We start from the raw sequence: 21,787 nt of genomic DNA on the forward strand, positions 1-21,787 counted from the left end.
ACCCAGAAGCTCTCCACTCTCCCCTTCATGCACTCTGTCCCAGACATGAACGACTCCACTCTGGTCCTCACATGCATCGGGTGTGAGCCTGCCTCGGCCCTAGCCCAGGTTGTTCTCTTGGCTGGAATTATCTTTTCCAAGATCTGGTTCTTTGTCACACATCTTTAAATCTTGCTCCAATATCTCTTTGTGTGTGAGGCCTCCCCTGACCATCCTATTTGAAATTGTGACCACTGCTCCTGTCTAGCCCCATGCACTCCCTTCCTCTGCCCTATTATTTTCAGTGACACCACCATCCTGTATGATTGACTTGTTGTGACATTTAGTCTCTGTGTCTCTCAACTAAGATGTGAACTCCAGGAAGACAAGAATTTCTTCTGTTCATGCCTGTAGACCTTTGATACCTAAAGCTGTGCATGCTACAAAGTAAGCACTTAATTTCTATTTGTGGAATTCACTGCATTTAGGGGAGAACTGCATTAAAATCCATGAACTGGAGCACTTTTCTTTGCCTCCAGGCAATTGGAGGTGTTAGAGATCTTCAAACTGTGCCTAATTCCCATTAATTCCAGCTCATCCCTCTATTCTGCTATGGAGTGGAATTCATGAGTGTCCGCCCATGGCTCATGCTAAGCCGAGAGACTGACGAGATGAAAGGCACATATCATAGCAAATAAACTCACACTTTCTGATCACCGACAGTGTCCTTTTGTGCTTTAGTCCCCACTGACTTTTCTAGTCTCATTCCTCATTTCCCCTGGCTCTTCACAGACTCCACCTGCGTACCCAGAGCCTATTTTCTAGACCCAATGCAGCAACTGTAGTTGTCTGTCTACATTGTCTTCATGATTTCATACTTTTAAACATACTATTCCCATTGCCTGGTGGGAATGGGGTTTTCTTACCCTTTGCCATTTGCAGAACTTTTATTTATTTATCAAGAATAGAAACTTTCCCTCATTTGTGGACCATTTTCTGACCTGCCATCCAGGCGTTCTTGGTGCTCAGAAGACAGCCTGGTTGAGTAGAGAGAGGATAAGGCAAGACAAACCAAACTTTGCCATATACTAGTTTGTGAATTTAGCAAAGTACTTTTGCCTCAGTTTTCTCACCTGTTAAGTGGGAAAATAGGGCTATTTTATGGGACTGTCTTAAACTTATTGAGATGGCATTGTCAAGCCTGACACCAATGTGTGGCAATGGTGGGAAGGGGGGATGTAAGAGTCTCTTTCCTCTCCCCTCTTCTGAAACACTGTGTGCACATCCTTGTCAGCACTCATCCACTCTGGGCAATTTGTAGTTTATTTCTCAGTCTCCTGTAATTGACTGATGTTCCTGAAAACCATGACCTGGTTCTACTCATGTTTGTATTGCAGGACCCAGCAAAGCTCCAGGCAGAGCACAGGTGCTCAGTCGTTGTTTGTGTAATAGAAAGGTGATGACAATGAAATTAATAATTATAAATGACTAGCATTTATTAAGGGCTATTGAGTCAGTATGTCACATGGATCACCTCTTGTATTCCTCAAAACAATTCTGCAAGCCTGTGTTCCTTCTTATTCCCCCCATCTTACAGATGAAATAACTAATTCTCAGAGAATTTAAATAACTTGCCCAAGCACAGAGCTCTGATGGAATGGAGCTGGAGTTTAAAGCCAGTCAGTACACTGAATGAGCTTCAAGCTATAGACCACACCTCTGACTGGAATTTTCTTATTTCAGGGGTAAGCCCTTGGTCAATCCTGATGCTATTTCCATGGTTCCCCACTCTACATACAAAACAATCCTGCTGGACAGGCCCAGACATCTGGCCAATGGGAACTGGACAAAGCTCCATCTGGAAGCCATCAGCACCTCTCATGGGTCAGCTGCGAGAGATTTTATTTCAAATGACCCAATACATTTCCTCTGCTTCCCCCTCACAGACAAATTTGTTGGCTGCACTGTTCTGATAGTTTAGGGGTAAAGGCCCCACTTAAATGGCAACTTAATCTCAAATTAGTGAGTCCCCAAATGCTATTTGCTATTGTCGGGGCGTATGTTTCCATTTTCCAACCAAATCTACTTCAGAGGTACTCAGATGGCTTCCTTGGTTTCCAGGTACTATAGATCTGGGAGCTGAGAGCTCAGACTGGTCCTAATTATGCATTTTATTTTATTTTATTTTTTTACTATTCATAGAAACAGTCTTAAGGTGGATTGCCTTATTGCATACCAATTTTCTGCTTTCAAGATTAAGAATTTGATTGTACATATTCCCTCTGCTTCCTAAAACTGACCACAGGTCTGAAAGTCAGAGAGTCAGAGATGACCATGAATCTCTTGTAGACAATATTAATCACATCCTTATACTTCACACCTCATTGGAGAGCAAAATGAAGGTGGTGGGGCAAGTGGAGCCATAATGAAGTATTTGATTCCTATTCCATTGTCATAACTCATAGTTATCAACCCAGCCAGAAAATCACAACTGAATACTTAATAAAACACAGTCGGATTCTTTACGCTCAAGATTCAGAGACTTAAAAATCATCAAAGTACACAAATTCCTTATTCTACTCTTAACAGTAACACTTGTGTTGATTCTTGTATTTTAATATTCAAAAATACTTTTTTCAGGAAACAAAACATCAGAATCAAAGATGAATTTTCTAAGCACCCAGGGAAGCATCCCCCAAAATTTCAAAAATCTTGCTGATATAATCAGAAAGAAAAGTTTTGAGACCAAACACCCTGTCTGTGCAACAACATACAGTTATAATTGAAAATTCATGCTTATTTTTCACGTGACTTCTTTTGTTAACGAAAGCATGCATTTCCTAAAGTCCTCTTACTCGAAGAATGTTGTGGCTGCAGATTTCTTAGTAAAATATAACATGATTTTTTAATTAAAAATTTTTAAATTTTACATACACACATACAAACACACACCTTGGTTTATCTCTCCAAAATCACATCCTAGAAGTGGATTTGTGAATCAAGACATATGCACACTTAAGAAAGTATATCTTTAATCAAATGGCCCTCCAGGAAAATGATACCAATCTATACAACCAGTAGGAAGTGAACTCCAATATTTGAAAAGAGAGAAATAGAAACATGGATAAATTATATTTACACAAAACAATATTTAACACATATCTACCATGTACAACTCCAACCTGTAAGACAATAGGGTCTAGTTATCTTGGTTTGCCACTTTAGAGCTTAATGGCGTGGGGTGGTTTATATTCTCTTGCTTCCCAGAAAAAGGCACAAGTGTGATAGGGTCAATGGTTGCGATTGCAGGGGTAAGCTGGGACTAAACCTTTCATCCTCTGTGACACCCTCCTTATGCATCCTGATTTTCTAGGCCAATGTATTTGATGATTTCTGGATAAAACAAAATTATTGAGCAAGTTTAATGGAAAAATATCATGACTGGTGAATTTCAAATAAAGATAAAGACATGTGATTCATATATAAAATACCTTGGTATGTCAGCTTTGTAGGCTTATAGAAAATAGTGACTCTCATTTTACTCCTTCAATAGGTATTTATTGAGTGCCTACTAGGTATCAAACACTGTGCTACAGGCTTGAGATTCAGTGATGAGCTACCTAACTATTGTTCATTGAATCCACATCCAGGTAACTATGGAATCACAAATTTACCAACTGCTGTGAAGTACTGTGTGTTATGACAGGGGAAAATAGGGGAATTAGAGCAGATAAAGAGTAGGGACGTTTCTGGATAAGTGTCTTTTGAAGGAAGAGGAATTAACCAGATCAAAGATGGGAGTTCTGGCAGTTCCTTTAAAGTTTAACTTTGAGTTACAATATGACCTGGCAATTCCACTCCTATGTGTGTACCCAAGAAAAATAAAAACACACACCTGCACAAAATCTTGTACCTGAAAGTTCATAGCAGTATTATTCATAATAGCTAAAAAGTAGATACAGCTAATGGAGGGATAAATACAATATGGTATTTCTATACAATAGAATATTATTTGGCAATAAAAAGAAATATACTATTGATACATGCTACAATGCAGATAAACCTCAAAACCACTACGCTAAACGAAAGAAGCCAGACACAAAGACTATGAATTATATAGTCCCTTTTATATTAATTGTCTATAATAGACAAATCTATAAAGACAAAGTATAATAGTAGTTGCCTGAGTTTGAGATAAGGAGGCTGGGGAAAAATGGAGAGTGACTGCTAATGGACACAGAATTTCTTTTGGGGATGATGAAAATGTTTCAGCACGGACTGTAATGATGGCTTGCACAACTCTGTGAATACACTAAAAACCATTGAATTTTACATTTTGAGTGGATGAATTGTATGAGATGTGAATTATATCTCAATAAAGTTGTAACATTAAAAAAAGGAGAGGGAAAAAAAAGGAGCTACTTTGAGAGATTCATTAATCACATATAAGTCCATTAGTTGAAGCCCGTGAAGAAAGGAGTGGGGGTTGGTTTCCTCTGCCTTGGGCTCCCTGGAAACTCATTTTCCCATGGAAAAAATGAGAATAAAACTCATCAAATTTTACATCAGTCAAGCCACTTTATTATGTGTCATTTTAGCTGCCAAAAAACACAGGTCAGACTAACATGTAATCATTGATCAGTGGGCCCTATTTCTTATATGCCTCTCCCTCGTTGTCTGTTTATATTAGATCATAGCCACAGTGGAGGTTAAGGTGGAGTTAGAGGACTTTAAAATGTGCTAAAGTTGTCAGTGAACCTTCTAGCATACAGTAAAGGCCTGAGTTTTCCTTTGAGTTTTTGTTAAGTTAGTTACTGCCATGTAAGTCACGGTCAGCAAGTGGCTAAATATTGAACCAGGTTTTTTCTAAAGTGATAAAAGTTTCTCAAGCCATTGTTGAGCTTTTAATTTTTCTTTGGATATTTTATCCATTTAACAACCAAGTACAATGCTGGGAGGTACAATTGTACTAAGAAATTTGGTCCCAGGAGGGGAGATCCTGGGAAAGATCCTGGGGACATCCTCCAAAATACAAAGCAATGGACTATGGATATGAAATTGCTATAGTCCAAGAACTTTGGAGCAAAACAGAAGGTCCTTCTCACAGTAGCCAAACTTTTTGGATTCTTTTAAATTTATATGCACTGACATAGGTCATGGATCTTGAATGACTTGCTCAATCATGGGCATGAAATAGGACTGTTCTAAGGAGCTGGAGGTTATCCTTGCCAAGATCTCAGTGGGATATGGCTCTGTATTTGAGGTTGAAGTAGATTCCCTTTGAACTGTCCTAGGATTTTTCTTTTTTCTTTATGCTGTTTTTTTTTTTTAAGAAGAGAAACGTAAATTGCTTTTCCTTATGCCTTGAAAAATTTATTCAAATAAACTGGAAGGAAATATACCATAATTTAAATAATGGTTATTTATAGTTTACAATAACTTGTTTTGAAATTTTCTGCAATGAAGTTTTATTACATCTGGGTCAGAGAAAAAAAGTATGTGCCCTTGAATTTCTCTAGTAAAGTCAATTGCTTACTTGCTTCTTAATTCAAGATAGCATCTGGAATTCTAGTTGCTCTAATGCCCTCAGTTTTCTCCTTATTTATTACATCATACAGCATGGGCTTTGGAGTCAAAAAACTAAGGTTTAAATCTCTCCTTTGGCTGACAGAAGAGAACTAATATAAGATGCTGCTACTTGATGCCAAAACCAACTCTAGAGATGAAACAAAAGCAGGACAGGAGTTGATTGCTCTCAGATCTTTAAAACTGAAAATTCATGGAGAGACAAATATGGAAAGGAAAAGAAACAGCAGGCAGTAGAAGAAATGGATCAAGTACCTGAGGGAAGGAAAATTGGTGGGAATTCCACCTCTAGGGGTGCAAAACAGAAACTGTGGCAACTGGGGTGAGCAGACAACATTAAGGTCAGTCTTGCCTTCCTTCCACCCCAGGTGCTTACTGCAGAGAAAGGCTGATCTTTCTTAAGCAAATGTGAGGGCAAGTTCCCTTAGGGATAAGGGAAATGGAGGGAGGTGGACCTAGGCTGTAACTTTCTAGGTTTCTCACTTGAAATACACCCCCACAGTGAAACTACTCTGTATGGCAGTGCAGTGATGAATGCATGTCGTTATGCATTTGTCCAAACCCACAGAATACACAGCAAACTCTGAAGGGTGAGTGATAATGACGTGTCAGTGTAGGTCCATCAACTGCAAATGGACCACCGTGTGCCTGATAGCAGGGAAGGCTCTGTACGTGTTGGAATAGGCAGGCTATGGAAACTCTCTGTACTTCCTGCTCAATTTTGTTTGAACCTCAAACTACTCTAAAAAGTAAAGTTTACTAATTTTAAAAGACCAAAGGGTTTATTCAAGAATTTAAATATTGTTTAATGTAAAATTTATCAATTTACCTTCCAGGGTGGACAAATAGGTTAATGGAAAAATATCTTATTTTTATCTCAATCATTATTAAAAATACTTAAAATTCAATGTTTTTGAATGACATAAATGTTTTTAGAAAGACTAGAAGGTTATTTTCCTAACTTTATTCAATCATTACTTTCAATGGCAAAAACTGCAATTACTTTTGCACCAACCTAATATTTATTTTAAAAAGCTACAGTGAACACCAGTTTTAATAATGAATATTATATACATTCTTTTTAGATAAGGAGTAAGACAAGGATGGCCGCCCTGGTGTTCTTAGCATAAACCCTGAAGGTCCTGGCTAAAATGATAACCCATGAAAAAGAAGAGTTTTATGAACTGAGAAGCAAAAGACAGAAGTATTTTATCTGCAGATAACATAATCATCTATATGGCAACCCCAGCAGAATTAAGAAATTTATTAGCTATTAGTAAAAAATTAATTAAGTTGCAAATAAGATCAACTTACAAGAATCAATAGCGTCTTTTCACACTGACAATAATTGAGCAGAAAAATTTACTGGAAAGTAAGACCTAGCCGGGTGCAGTGGCTCACGCCTGTAATCCCAGCAATTTGGGAGGCCGAGGCGGGCGATTACCTGAAGTCAGGAGATCGAGACCATCCTGGCCAACACTGTGAAATTCCGTCTCTACTGGAAAAAAAAAAAAAAAAATAGCGGGGCGCGGTGGCGGGCGCCTGTAGTCCCAGCTGCTCTGGAGGGCAGGAGAATGGCGTGAACCCGAGAGGCGGAGCTTGCAGTGAGCCGAGATCGCGACACTGCACTCCAGCCTGGGCGACAGAGTGAGACTCCGTCTCAGACACACACACACACACACACACACACACACACACACAGAGAGAGAGAGAGAGAGAGAGAGAGAGAGAGAGAGAGAGAGAGACAGAGACAGAGACAGAGACAGAGACAGAGAGAGATCTGGGAATGGTGGCGGGTGCCTGAAATCCCAGCTACCCGGGAGACCACGACAGGAGAATCGCTTGAACCCGGGAGGCGGAGGTTTCAGTGATCTGAGATCGCGTTACTGTACTTCAGCCTGGGCGACAGAGCGAGACTCTGTCTCAAAAAAAAGAAAGAAAGTAAGATCCACTTCCTAAAACAGCAGCAACTATAAAGTAGGTAGAAGCCTATTTAAAAAGCACAGGAGAACTTTTTAAGAATAAAGGAAAATATGAAACTCTATTAAAAGACCCAAAAGAAGACCGGAATAAATAGAAAGTATAGAGCATGTACATGGATGAGGCAACTTAACTTTGTTTTTATATCAATTCCTGCCAAATTAATCTACACATTAAATGCAATTTCAGGCAAAATTCAAGGAGAGATTTTTTTTGAAACTTCCAAAAGTGATTCCAAGTGGATATGAAAAGATAAATGTGCCCCTTATGTTAAGCAAAGTTTGAAAGGAAAATAAAAAATATAAAATGACCCCAGGATTTGAAGACGGGGTAAGCAGCACACTTGTTCTACAAATTATTTAGAAAAACTACCAAATTATTTTTAACAGTAATGTGCTATTGGTATAATAATAAACAGAACCCATGCAATAGACTAGAGATCCTGGCATGTATGGGAACTGGTATAAAAGTAATACCACAAATCAGTGAATAAAAAATGGCTTGCTTAGTAGAAACTCTTAGGAAAATTGGCTCACTATGTGGAGAAAAATAAAGCTCATCATATATAGAAGTGAATTAAATCCTAAATGTGAAAGGCAAAATATAAAATTTAGTAGAAGAAAATGCAAAAGAATATCTTTGTGACTTTTGGATGAAAATTTGTAACTCAGATTCAAAAATCATAAACCATAAAAAGGAAAAATTGATGCATTTCTCTACATTTGAAGTAATGATTATTCTTAGCTGGGCATGGTGGCATGTGCCTGTAGTCCCAGCTACTTGAGAGGCTAACATGGGAGAACTGCTTGAGCTCAGGAATTTGAGTCCAACCTGGGCAACTCAACTTTGTAAGACCCCCATCTCTAAAAAAACAAAAATAAAAAAAGGTGAAGATTATTCTTCAAGGAAGGACTTTTACACAAAAATAACCAATGGATAACAGACTAAGAGAAGACGTTTAATGCAAATAAAAAGTTAAGAGCTGGGCACGGCCTCATACATGAAGCCAAGGGGGTAGGATGGCTTGAGGCTAGGAGTTCAAGGCCAGCCTGGGCAACATAGCAGGACTCCATTTCTACAAAAATAAAAACAATTAGCTGGGCATGGTAGGGTGTGCCTGTCGCCCCAGCTACTTAGGAGACTGAGGGAGGAGGATTTGCTTGAGCCCAGGAAGTGGAGGCTGCAGTGAGCCATGATCATACCATAGTGCTCCAGCCTGGGCAACAGAGCAAGAGCCTGTCTCTAAATAAATAAATATATAAAACAAAAAATATAAAAATAAAAACCTTTGGTCCACTAAAGGTTATATTTGAGGTTGTTTATTGCTTCCTGGAGGCAGCAGTGATTTGGATAAACATAATAATATTTAGTAAAGAGGAGTGGACCTGCATGGTGGAATACTACACAGCTATCAGGAGCCACAAATCAACTGCAGCCTTGTAGATCGATCACAAAAACAGTGTGGGATTAAAAAAACAGAGTTGTATCTATAATATAATATCATTTAGAAGAATTAAGAAAACATTTTTAAAAATTTCAAAGAAACATGGCTGAGGAGCTATTTGAATTACACTAGAATAGTAGCTTTATGGGAGTGATGAATGGCAGTATGGATGGGGAAATACTGAGTAAAAAATGAATTTAAACACAGGAGGGATCTTGCTGCAATAATTAGTGTACCACAAAATGGTAAGAAGAGCTCAAATCTCTGTACTACAGGGACACACACAAAAATCCCACAAAAAATTCCAAATCATTGCTTCATGCACTACAGCTGTGGTACTCATGGCTAAGTCACCTCACCTCTCAGAACGTTAGTTTTCTGGACCATAAAAGGTGATGCAAAATAATCGCCTTATTCTTTAGAATTAGGATTAAATGAGATAAAGTATAGCAAGCTCTTAGAACACAACCAGAACATGGGATGGGGTTACATGTCAGCCACTGGGAAGCTGTGTGACTTACTGGTTTAGGACGGCATCCTTGATGCCAGACAGGCTTGCTGCTTTCAAAACTTGCTCTGCCTATGACCAGCTATGAGCTTGGTCAGTTGTTCATACTCCTTAAGTCACAGGTCTATTTTCTGTAAAATGGGCTTAGAATAACATATTCTCAGCTATGCCATGAGGATCACCTACAGTCAGCGTAAACAAAGTTGTTAGCTAAGAGCAGGGGCAAAATAAAGGCTCAATGAATTATTTTAATTTGTTATTTATTAAAATGTTTAAAATTGAAAATTAGGTTCACTTACACACTTTATTCAGGTAATGACTAATGTAAAAATTTTAGTGAATCAAGTTTCAGTTGTCATCTTTTATTCATCCAATCCAATGGTTCCAAAAATTTTGGTCTCAGGACCCTTTACACTTTTAAAAATTACTGAGACCTCTGAAGAAAATTTGTTTATATAAGCACTATCTATCAATATGTACCACATTTCAAATTAAAATTGAGACATTTGAAAATATGTATTAGTTTAGCTAATATTACAATGACAAACCCATTACATACAAACAAAAATAATGCATTTTTATGAAAAATAAATTCTACAAAACAAAAGGAAGAGTGAGAAGAGTGACGTTGTTATACATTTTTGCAAAACTCTTAATAGAAAACAGTTGGAAGCTCATCTCTGCTTTGGCATTTAGTCTGTTGTGATATGTTGTTTTGGTTGAAGTATATGAAGAAAATCCAGACATAGATATGTAGTTGGCAAAGATAGGAGTTTTAAAATAGCCTTTTCAGATCACTGTGGATATTCTTCTTTCATGTTGTACCAAAATAAGTGATAGTTTTCTGAAGGTTAGTTGCAAAACCTAAAAATCAGGTGGTATCTGAGATTATATCAACACAATTTTATTTTCTATTAGATTAAAACCCATTGATCTAACTTATACTTTAAGTGAATTTTCATATTGCCATGTGATTTTGTATTGCTATGCACTGGTCTTTTGGAAAATATTGGTTCACTGAGTTTATATTGACACATTTCATTAAATGATATCAAAAAATCGTATTTGTTAACGTAATCACCAAATCTCATCTGGAAACCCTTCAAGTAAAAGGAAGCTGTCTAGCTCGTTGTGGCAGATACACATTTTCCAAAATTCTAATTTTTGCTTGAAAGCTCCAATTTTATCATTAACAAATATTGTCAGTTGTTTTCCTTGAAGTGACAGGTTCCTCTTTGAGAACATGTCTGCCACATATTAAAGACTGAAGAGCCATGTGCTTTTTTTCAGGTGTTCTTTCAAATAAAAATGGTGTTCCCTGAAGAAAAGCAGCTGCTTCAGCTAGACACCCAGTCACATAAGTCCTTTTCTGGAGACAACCATGATACTTCAATATACAGCAAAGGATTTTATGCATACTTTCCATCTCATTATCCAGGATATAAAAATTGTATTCAAATGTTAAGATGTAGTATAATTAATACTTTTTGTTGCTTCATCAAAGACATTTTACATTTTTTGGTATGATGTATTGTGGTAAAAAGTAGAATGACTGCTAGTACAGTTTGGCGTTACTATTTAATTCATACTGAAGTGCCAACAGTCTTCTTACTCACACTTATTCTGCAAATAAGACTTTACAGGTATTCTTAAAACAGTTGTGACCTCATGAACTCCTGGACCCCCATCAAGAGTGCTGTGCATCTTATCTGTTGAAAGAAGGATTTCCTTCTCATTTCCAAGGTGGTGTCTTCCATCTTTGACATCCCATTTCTACCCATGGTGCAATATGAAGGGAATCTAGGGAAGTAAATTATTTAATGCAGACAGGTGAGAGCAGAACAAGAAGAAGAAAGATGCCAAGTGTGTAGGGAAATAAGTTTAGTAGGGCTCTATCACCCTCCCACATAAGAAAAACTGAAGCCTCAAATCCATGAATTATGAGCTTTGGTAAAGGAAAGGAAAATAGAACATATGCTACTTGACTTATGGTGGGAATTTTTTTTTTTTTTTTTTTTTTTTGAGATAGAGTCTCACTCTGTCACCCAGGCTAGAGTGCAGTGGTGTGAATTCGGCTCACTACAACCTCCACCTCCCGGGTTCAAGTAATTCTCCTGCCTCAGCCTCCCAAGTAGCTGGGATTACAGGCACCTACTACTATGCCTGGCTAATTTTTGTATCTTTAGTAGAGACAGGGTTTCACCATCTTGGCCAGGCTGGTATCAAACACCTGACTTCAGGTAATCCACACATCTTGGCCTCCCAAAGTGCTGGGATTACAGGCGTGAGCCACTGCACCCAGCCGGGTTACATCTTGATAAACTCATCGTTAAGGTGAAAATATCATTAAGTCAAAAATACATTTAAACCTATCGAACATCATGGCTCAGTCCAGCCTACTTTAAACATGCTGGATACACTTACATTAGCCTACGGTTGGGCAAAATCATCTAACACAAAGCCTAGTTTATAATAAAGTGTTGAATAGCTCATGTAATTTACTGAATATTGTACTGAAAGCATAAAACAGAATGGTTGTGTCGGTACTCGAAGTACGGTTTCTACTGAATATGTATTGCTTTCACATCATTGTAAAGTCAAAAAATGTAAGTTGAACCATCCTGAGTTAGGGACCGTCTGTATAACCTGTCTACAATTCTTGCTGATTTTACATGCAGTGAGTAATAGGGCGAGAGCAATTGGTCTCTCTGTTTAAGGCAGCCTCATCATTGTCATCTGAGCGGCAGAAGGATTGAGCAAGAAACCTCGAATCCTTCCCCACTGGCAGACCATCCTTCTTCTGTCATTTACAGCAAAGACTGTTGGGTAGGAAGGAATGGAGATGCATGCACATCCATTAGGACTTTTTAAATGCCTCTTGATACCTCCCTTAAGACTAAGTGCCATTTAGGAGATTCCGATTGCCCACAACTATCATCATCAATTATCTCCTTTATGAATAGATGCCCACTGTCAGGTTCAACATTCCACACACAGTCCTTATATTACAGGAATATATACGTTGTCCCCCACATTTATCTTATTTTCGCTCTGCTTTTCCACCATCCCTCCCAGTCTTCCCATTCAACCCTTAATTATTAGCTGCTTGGTAATGAGGAATAAATCACTTTTTTATGGCTTCTTCACCGTACTTCTGCTAACAGATACCATACCACATTAACATTATGTTACACACCCTCAAGGAAAGGGTATGACCCCCCCACCATTCACATTGTAAAAGATTTATTGCATGGTCAGACCACTAAACCATGAACCTATTTATCTTGCAGCACCAGGAGCTTAATATATATCCTTCTCTCCCAAACCAGAAGCACTTCAAGAAAAATCAATGTAGAAAATCCCGATAGTGTGCAATACATTGGAATATTTGACATTTTAACAAAGGCGATAATACATCCCCAGCCTTGTTTAATCCTCAGACATATTAAAATTATTTTTAAAACATAATAAAAGAAATCATTTTATTTTAAAACATATTAAAATATAATTTACTGTTTTATTAAATATTAAGTATTAATGTATATTTAATGCTTTAAATAGTAAATAATAATGCATTATTATTACCATTGTCTAATCCTCAGACAAATTAATATTATTTTAAAACCATATTAAAATAAATCCTTTCCTTTACCCCCCAATTCCACTTTCACATACATACACAATAACAAAGTGTCAGGCAAATGCTGAGTTCTAATTGTTTCTCTGACCAGAGACTCCGGATTTGAGACTTCATTGCATTTTCAAACCTGGCCCTGATTTGCATCAAGGAGACACATTCATAGTGCAGAAGCACCTGCTGGGAAGACAGGCATGGGAATGAGGCAGAGCCATCCCCACTGCGAGGGTGGAAACTGGAGCCTCTTCCGAGGGAGCGTTCACCACAGAGAATGCTTGGAAATTTGATCCCAGAGCAAATTTATCTGAGAATACTGAAAAAGGAAGCAGTTGTTCTTAGACTCAAGATCCATCCAAGAAAGGCAATTCGGCAGTAGGACAGAGGAAACTCTTGTAGCACTCTGTGCTGTTTTAACTTCATAGCTTCATTTATGCTACCCCGTTTATGTGCAGTGAACTTCCGCACCCTGGAACACCGACTGGGAATGTAGTCCAGAGGCTAGTTGAGAAGGGGTTAGAGAACTGACAGAGTGTGAGAGATCTAGGGTTGGGCCCCTTTCTGCCACTCCCCATGCCGTGACTTTGGGAGATGGCAGTACACACTGGCTATTGGCATCCTCGTTGTAGAGGAGGCATTAGACCAGACATTTGGCCTGGGTCTGGCGCTTGGGTTAAGTAACTTGGATGAAGTCACCAATGAGGTCATTCTTGAGCTGAGATGAGAATGGTGGGCTGGTTTTCTGTCCTGTACGGTTGCTATGACACTGTGCGGTGGGGAGTGGAGGTGGAAGAACATCAAAGTAGTGAAGGGAATGTGCTCTGGCCATGGCCTGATCCTGCCACTTAACTGACCACATGTGTGGGCTACTCACTTAACCTCCTTCTGTATAAACTTGGATGAACCTTGGCCGAGCGCGGTGGCTCACGCCTGTAATCCCAGCACTTTGGGAGGCCGAGGTGGGCGGATCACAAGGTCAGGAGATCGAGACCATCCTGGCTAACACGGTGAAACCCCGTCTCTACTAAAAATACAAAAAATCAGCTGGGCGTGGTGACCGGCGCCTGTAGTCCCAGCTACTTGGGAGGTTGAGGCAGGAGAGTGGCGTGAACTCGGGAGGCAGAGCTTGCAGTGAGCAGGGATCGCACCACTGCATTCCGGCCTGGGCAACAGAGCAAGACTCTGTCTCAAAAAAACAAAAACAAAAACAAAAAAAAGGATGAACCTCATGGGCCTGCCTCCAAAGTCAAAGGAACACAGTGCACCACACATAATAAACGGTGAAACTGTTATCATTATTATTATTATTGCTACACAAAACCATCTCCATCATCGTTGTTGAATTTGATGATCTCTCAAAGTATCTCACAGTAATTTTCATATTTCTGCTCTTTTATGAATGCTATTCTTTAATAAAATAGTTAATTGATATACATTATTAAATATATTATTCTTACATTAGAAGTCATGCTTTTTAAACAAGAAAGCTAAAAAAAAAAAAAAAAAAAAAAAAAGCACTCGGCGCGGTGGCTCATGCCTGTAATCCCAGCACTTTGGGAGGCCGAGGCGGGTGGATCATCTGAGGTCAGGAGTTTGAGACCAGCTTGGCCAACACGGTGAAAACCCGTTTCTACTAAAAATACAAAAATTTGCTGGGCGTGGTAGCACACACCTGTAGTCCTAGCTACTCCGGAGGATGAGGCAGGAGAATTGCTTGAACTCGGGAAGTGGAGGTTGCAGTGAACCAAGATAACGCCAGTGCACTCCATCCTGGGTGAAGAGCCAAACTCCGTCTCAAAAAAAATGAAAGAGCAACTAAAAAAAAAAAAAACTTAATAACTCTACTCAAATGATGATTAATGTCATTTTGATGTATTTCTTTCTAATCTGTTTTCTTCACACGCACACTTCTTTAGTGCAATTGTAATTATAGCATCTGTATAGTTCGTGTTTAGAAAAAAAAGTAACATGAGTAGAGAGCATGTTAGGCTTTAAAAATACTATTTAATGGCTCATAAAAATGTGAGTTATTTAGTTTCTAAATGGCTGCATAACATATCACATAGACATGGGTTAATGATGGATTAATCTATTTAATAGTGGATTCTATAGAATATTCCTTTTTCATTGGACATTTAAGCTACTTGTAGTTTTTTTCTTTTATAAATATTATTCAATAGCATCCTCATAAACAGATAATAGCATCCTCATAAACAGATTGTTCGTATACTTGATTATTTTCTTAAGATAATTTTGGTGTAGAATTACTGAATCAAAGTATATGATATCTTTGAATGCCCTTGATAAATATTAACAAATTAATTTTCTGACTGGTTATATCAGGTTACTCCCACTAACTAACTGGTCACAAGAGCAGTTATCTTTCTACACTGTTGATAGCATTTATTATTTTTCTTCTTCTCAATTTAATTGGCAAAATATTATCATGTTACTTTTATTTGAGTATGTACTATTACAATTAATTAAATATTTTTCTATAGATTTGTTGTTTTTTTGTTTTCTTTTTATTTAAATAGTTTTTCATGTCCATTGTTCATTTTTATACCAAGAAGTAAGTACTTACATTATGACCTGTAAGAGCTATTTAATATTAAAGGCATTATTTATTTGCCTGTCCATTTGTTAATTTTCCACCTGACTTGTCATTTCTTAATTTAATTTTGTTTATTGAGTCTTGTTTGACATTTGAAATTCTAATAACTTTTCCTCCTGTGCTTTTATTTGAAGAGACTTTGCCCACTTCAATACCTTTTTGGCATCTAAGTCCAATTTTCATTTTTATAATTTAAATTTTATGTTTATTTTGTTAAATTGGGAATTGAGTTTTGTAGAAAGTCTAAAATGAGATTTTACTTGATTTTTGTCAAATAGCTATATTCTCCTCAACAATTTAGTGAATTATTTTTCCTTTCCTCATTATTTCGTGATGTTTAGTTTATTTCATAAAAAATATGTGTTTGAGAGAGAGAAACCCTCTTATCCAATTCTATTGATACCACTAGTTAGTTGGTAAAGCAAGAAAGCTGATTCTAAAATAAAATATGGTAAGAAATGGTTCTTATTCTCCTTACATATTTTTATATGCAGCATTTTGTCAATATTTTAATGTGGTTGCAAGGCCTTTTTGAGTGTAAGTCATTGATTAAAATTCTCAATCCCTTTTTTTGGGTAAATTACATATGTTGCATCATTTATATTTTCTGGATTTAGTTACTTTAAAGTAGAATGAGGATGTACAAAAGCAAACCAAGATAAGAATCTTTGTATTTTTAGTGGCTCAGTTTTGACTAGTTTTTTGTTTGTTTGTTTTTTATGAGAGACAAGGCCTTGCTGTGTTGCCCAGGCTAGAGTGCAGGGTGCAGTGGCTATTCACAAGAGTAGTCATAGTGCACTGTAACTTCGAACTCCTGGTTATATACTTCAAGCAAACCTCTCGCCTCAGCCACCCAAGGAGCTGGGACTACAGGTGTGAACCACGCACCTGGATTGTTTGGCCTAGTCTTTCCAGAGCATGCAACGTAGTTTTCAGGTCATCAACAATTCCCCCTTAAACACTCACGTTTCAGTGGTTTCAAATAATAATAAAATAAAGTAATTATAATATTAAAAGTCAGCTACATAAACAGGTTGTAGAAAGACATCACTGACTTGGGAAGTAAATAACTCTGTGCGTGGCAAAATAATTTACACACACACAAACACACACATGCATTTATTTAGTTTAATCCCTGAGTGTTCTAGGTTCTGGGCATTGGTCATTTTGCTTTATAGAGAGAATGGAGAGTGCTGAATTGCACAAGTTGGTTAAAAGAGCTTTTCACAATATGCACATACATATGTGTGCGAATATGTTTTTGTGTTTATGTAGCTCGTTTGGGGCTAGCAGTCCTATTTCAATGGTTTTTCAGCTTTCACACCAGTAAGCAGTGCTTTCATTGTATCTTTAAAACATGTTTTATAGCTTTGAGAACTCCTATGCTATTTTTTAAAAAATGTTCTTAGTGAGACTCCCCTGTGAAATCTTCCAGATGAATTTTAGAATAATTTAGAATGTACAATAGTTTTCCAAACTTCCACGAAAAAAAATCCCAATGGGATCTTGATTGTGATTATATCAAGCCTATATAATAGCTGGAAGGATTTTTTTTTTTTCCTTAGGCATACGAGTGAGTGACTCAATGAATCTTTCAGTGATTCAGATCTTGTCAGGAAGATATGCTCACCTGTTTACCATGTTTAGCCTATTCCTAGGATCTGAGGATACTTTGGTGTGATGGTTAATATTGAGTGTTGACTTGATTGGATTGAAGGATACAAAGTATTGTTCCTGGGTGTGTCTGTGCGGGTGTTGCCAAAGGAGATTAACATTTGAGTCTAGGCCGGGCGCGGTGGCTCAAGCCTGTAATCCCAGCACTTTGGGAGGCCGAGACGGGCGGATCACGAGGTCAGGAGATCAAGACCATGCTGGCTAACCCGGTGAAACCCCGTCTCTACTAAAAAAATACAAAAAACTAGCCGGGCGAGGTGGCGGGCGCCTGTAGTCCCAGCTACTCGGGAGGCTGAGGCAGGAGAATGGCGTGAACCTGGGAGGTGGAGCTTGCAGTGAGCAGAGATCCGGCCACTGCACTCCAGCCTGGGCGACAGAGCGAGACTCCGTCTCAAAAAAAAAAAAAAAAAAAAAAAAAAAAAAAAAAAAAAAAAAAAAAAATTTGAGTCTGTAGACTGGGAAAGGCAGACCCACCCTCAATCTGGATGGGCACCATCTAATCACCTGCCAGCCAGGCTAGGATAAAAGCAGGCAGAAGAAGATGAAAAGACTGGACTGATTTAGCCTCCTGGCCTCCATCTTTCTCCTGTGCTGGATGCTTCCTGCCCTCGAACATCAGACTCCAAGTACTTAGCTGTGAGACTCTTGGGTCTTCAACCACAGACTGAAGGCTGCACTGTTGGGTTCCCTACTTTTGAGGTTTGGGGACCTGGACTGGCTTCCTTGCTCCTCAGCTTGCAGATGGCTTATTGTGGGACCTCACCTTGTGACCATGTGACTCAATATGCCTTATAAACTCCCCTTTATATATACATCTATCCTATTCTGTTCCTCTAGAGAATGCTGACTAATAAACTTGGTCAACCAGGGAACATGTTGCTGCCCCTGTGGATGGAACAGGCTGTCTGCCATCCCCTCTTGTCCTGTATTTCTCAGCAAAGCTCCATTTACTCTTGCTCCTGCAACCAGCTCCCTTCTCTAGACAGCACCCTTCATGCAGAAAGCTCTCCATGAGCACCTTATTGTTAGGTTTCTTTTCAACTGAACTGAGTTAAAGGGTTCTGTAATAATGCTTCAGCTCCAACTCCTCTCTGGGATATTCTCATTGTGATCAGATTATTAGACACTAAAAAGTGTTCAGAATTACAGTAGCATAATTATATGTTAGGATTTGAAATTAAGATGTCAAGAAGACTGGGTCAGAGGAAAAGGCTTTGGCCTGAGTTAATATACGGAGCCATGCTGCTATCTTGGGGAAATAGCTTTTGTCTCCTGATTTCCAGTTTCCTTGTGTGTAAAATGAGGTGACTACAATTACTTAACGTTTCCTTTTGGTTCTAGTATTTGTAGTGAACAGAAATCTTAGGCCATAAATCCATAAGTTTAAGTACTATATCTTTGCATTTCTATAGCTTAACTCAATTTCTATTTTCTGCTCCCAATCTGCTGGTGGACACACAATTCATCGGACGTGTCCTCATTCTCTTTTTCTGAGCCTGTCCTTATGGTCCTGGGTTTTTGGAGACATTGTATGGATAGTGGGAGAGATACCCCCAAACTTTGTACAGATTGGAAAAACAACTCCTAGCCAGGTGCAGTGGTCCAGGCCTGTACTCCCAGCACTTTGGGAGGCTGAGGTAGGTGGATCACTTGAGGTCAGGAGTTCAAGACCAGCCTGTCCAACATGGTGAAACCCCATCTCTACTGAAAATACAAAAAATTGACCGGGCATGGTGGCGGGTGCCTGTAATCCCAGCTACTCAGGAGGCTGAGGCAGGAGAGTTGCTTGAACCCAGGATGAGGAGGTAGCAGTGAGCTGAGATCATGCTGCTGCACTCCAGCCTGAGCAACAGAGCAAGACTCCTTCTCAAAAAAAAAACACCAAAGTACTCTTTATGGAAATAGATATATTATTTTCCGAGGACCCTTTTCCCCCACTGGTACAATTCATGTCCGCAGCCACAGAGTAGGAATCAGGTCAGGGGCTCAATTCTAGTCCCCACTGGCCTCTGAAGCTAGATCCCCTGGGAAGGCACACAGCAGGCACAGAACTGGGCCAGTACCCCACACACTGCTTCCTGGACATACACCTGGAGTCAGTGGGTGGCAAGGCCATGGAGAGGTGAAATGGGTCTTTGAGAAAGGGCCCTGGTGCTCTGCCTCCCTAGCCAAGTCCATGGGAGCTGGCCAGACTGCAGAGAGAAGATGGCCTATTGCAGGCACTACACTGAGGCAGAGGACATGGGCCACCTTACAGAGATCTCAATGTCACAGCTTGGCACAGTTCAGAGTGTGAGTCCAGTAAGCACTAGTACAACGAAAGGAGACTTCTCTGCAGTCTCACCATCCACCTACTCCAAGGCTATGTACAGGAAGTGGCCATTGAGTTACGACCTCCTGTCCCCACCAGTATGCCTGCTACCCATACTGGTCACACAGGGCCCAGCTTAACAAAAGTGGAGAGAGGTATATTGGCCTTTCCAAATATACACTTGTTGAACTTAGCTGAATTGTAATGATTATTGCATTCTTGTAACTTATCATCTCTAAGGACTATGTTTTGCATGATTATCTCTTATATTACATTTTCTATTCCCACTTGACTGCAGCACCCAGGGCTAGCTTATGAAGAAGGCAGAACAGACACTTGTCTATAATTGTGTGCACTTAGCAAATCAGTTTAGACTAATGAAACTGGCATTTTTGTGGGGCAAAATGGTTCAATGTTGGTGATTTTATGATGCAACTGAAATAGAATTGTGAAATTAGTGGCACAATAAAAAACATTAGAAGTATAAATTTGTAATTCTCTCTTATGTCTACCTAGTCCCTTTCACCTCCTTTATTTGATAAAGCTGTTTGGTCCTATCCTCATTGCTTCAGGGGATAGATGTGACAGGACAGAGTTCCCTTGGGTTTTGGTGTCTGTCTCCAAAGCCCAGGCCCTTGAGGAAGTGGTTTTCAACTGGGTAGAAGTCGGTGGAGTAGGGTCAGGCATTGAGTGTTGCAACTAGAAAGGAGGGGTGCTACTGGCATCTCATGGGTAGAGGCCAGAAATACTGCAAGACAGCCTAGATGCACAAACAACTCCCTTCACAATGAAGAAGTATCTGGCCCAAAAGGTCAACTTGTTGAGGTTGAGAACCCCAGTCTTAGGGGAACTTAGGGAACTCAGGAATAAACAAAATATTTTGGAGACGCATCAAAGAAAGACAGTTTCCCTCCTTCCCACGCAGGCTCCTTGTCCCACCAACACTAGAAAAAATATGTCAAACCGGGGGTAAGAGAGAGATGGGCTGGGCATCTTCTCTGTCCTGTAGAAAGTTATTCCAAATTTGAATGCAGTAAGCATTAGTGGAACTACACAAGTCTGCTGGATGCATTTGTGAAACATTTCAGAATAAAGTGTGACATTAATATTTCAGTTTGATTCATTCTTAGTGATTACTTGTAGTCACTGACGACAAGTGATTTCTGGATGCCACTCTCTCTGGGGTTTGGATGCTGCTGCATTCAGGAACTGAGTGTCTAGGAGACTGAGAACCTCTAGAAAAACTTCCAGGCTGCTAGCAGGATCTTGGAGAGTTCATCTCTGATTTTAACCAGCACGGGTTTCTCAGCTGCTCATATTTTGACACATGTTTATCTGAAGTAGAAATAACAAACAGTCCTGTTCAATCATTAATCCAGCACCTCACACTTAGAGTATGTACACAGCTTTCCATTAATCCTCTCTATCTTTTCATGGCAGCAGGTGAAAAATATCGTTGCAGGAAAGTATAATTGCCTTTAAATTTTTATCACACATCAGAAAAGGATCTAGAAGATTTGGGGTAAGAAATTACAAATGCAAGAATGATGTGCATATTTAATTTTAAATATTCAAATTAACTTGTTTTGTATGTATTTGCATAAAGATTCTCTAATTTTTAACTTTAAAATATCTGAACATTTTTCTAATATTAACAAAAAATGTTTTCCTAAGTGCCCTTAAACTAAAATGAGCTTTATTTATTTATTTTTTTAGAATGCTTTTGAGTGTACTGGCTAGGAGAAGAAGAAATAGAAATGGGCAAAGCTTTCCATAAAGAAAGCCAGTTTTTTTTTTTTTTTCAGAGAATATAAAGTTCTTCCCATTCATGACTTTATGTAAAAAATTAAATTGGAACAGACCAATGTTACAGACACTTCTATTTCAGCGAAAGGATTCTAACATTAACTGTGATGATTATCCAAGGGTGCACTGGGCTGGACTCACTAAACAGTAAGGAATTTTGCAAGTCAGTTGTTAAATGCAGCCATTATTAAAAATTAAACTATGGAAATTTAGAATTAAATAAATTATTTTAGAGACAAAGCTAATAAATA

The sequence above is a fragment of the Chlorocebus sabaeus genome, chromosome 21 (assembly GCF_047675955.1).
Source record: "Chlorocebus sabaeus isolate Y175 chromosome 21, mChlSab1.0.hap1, whole genome shotgun sequence".
NCBI lineage: Eukaryota > Metazoa > Chordata > Mammalia > Primates > Cercopithecidae > Chlorocebus > Chlorocebus sabaeus.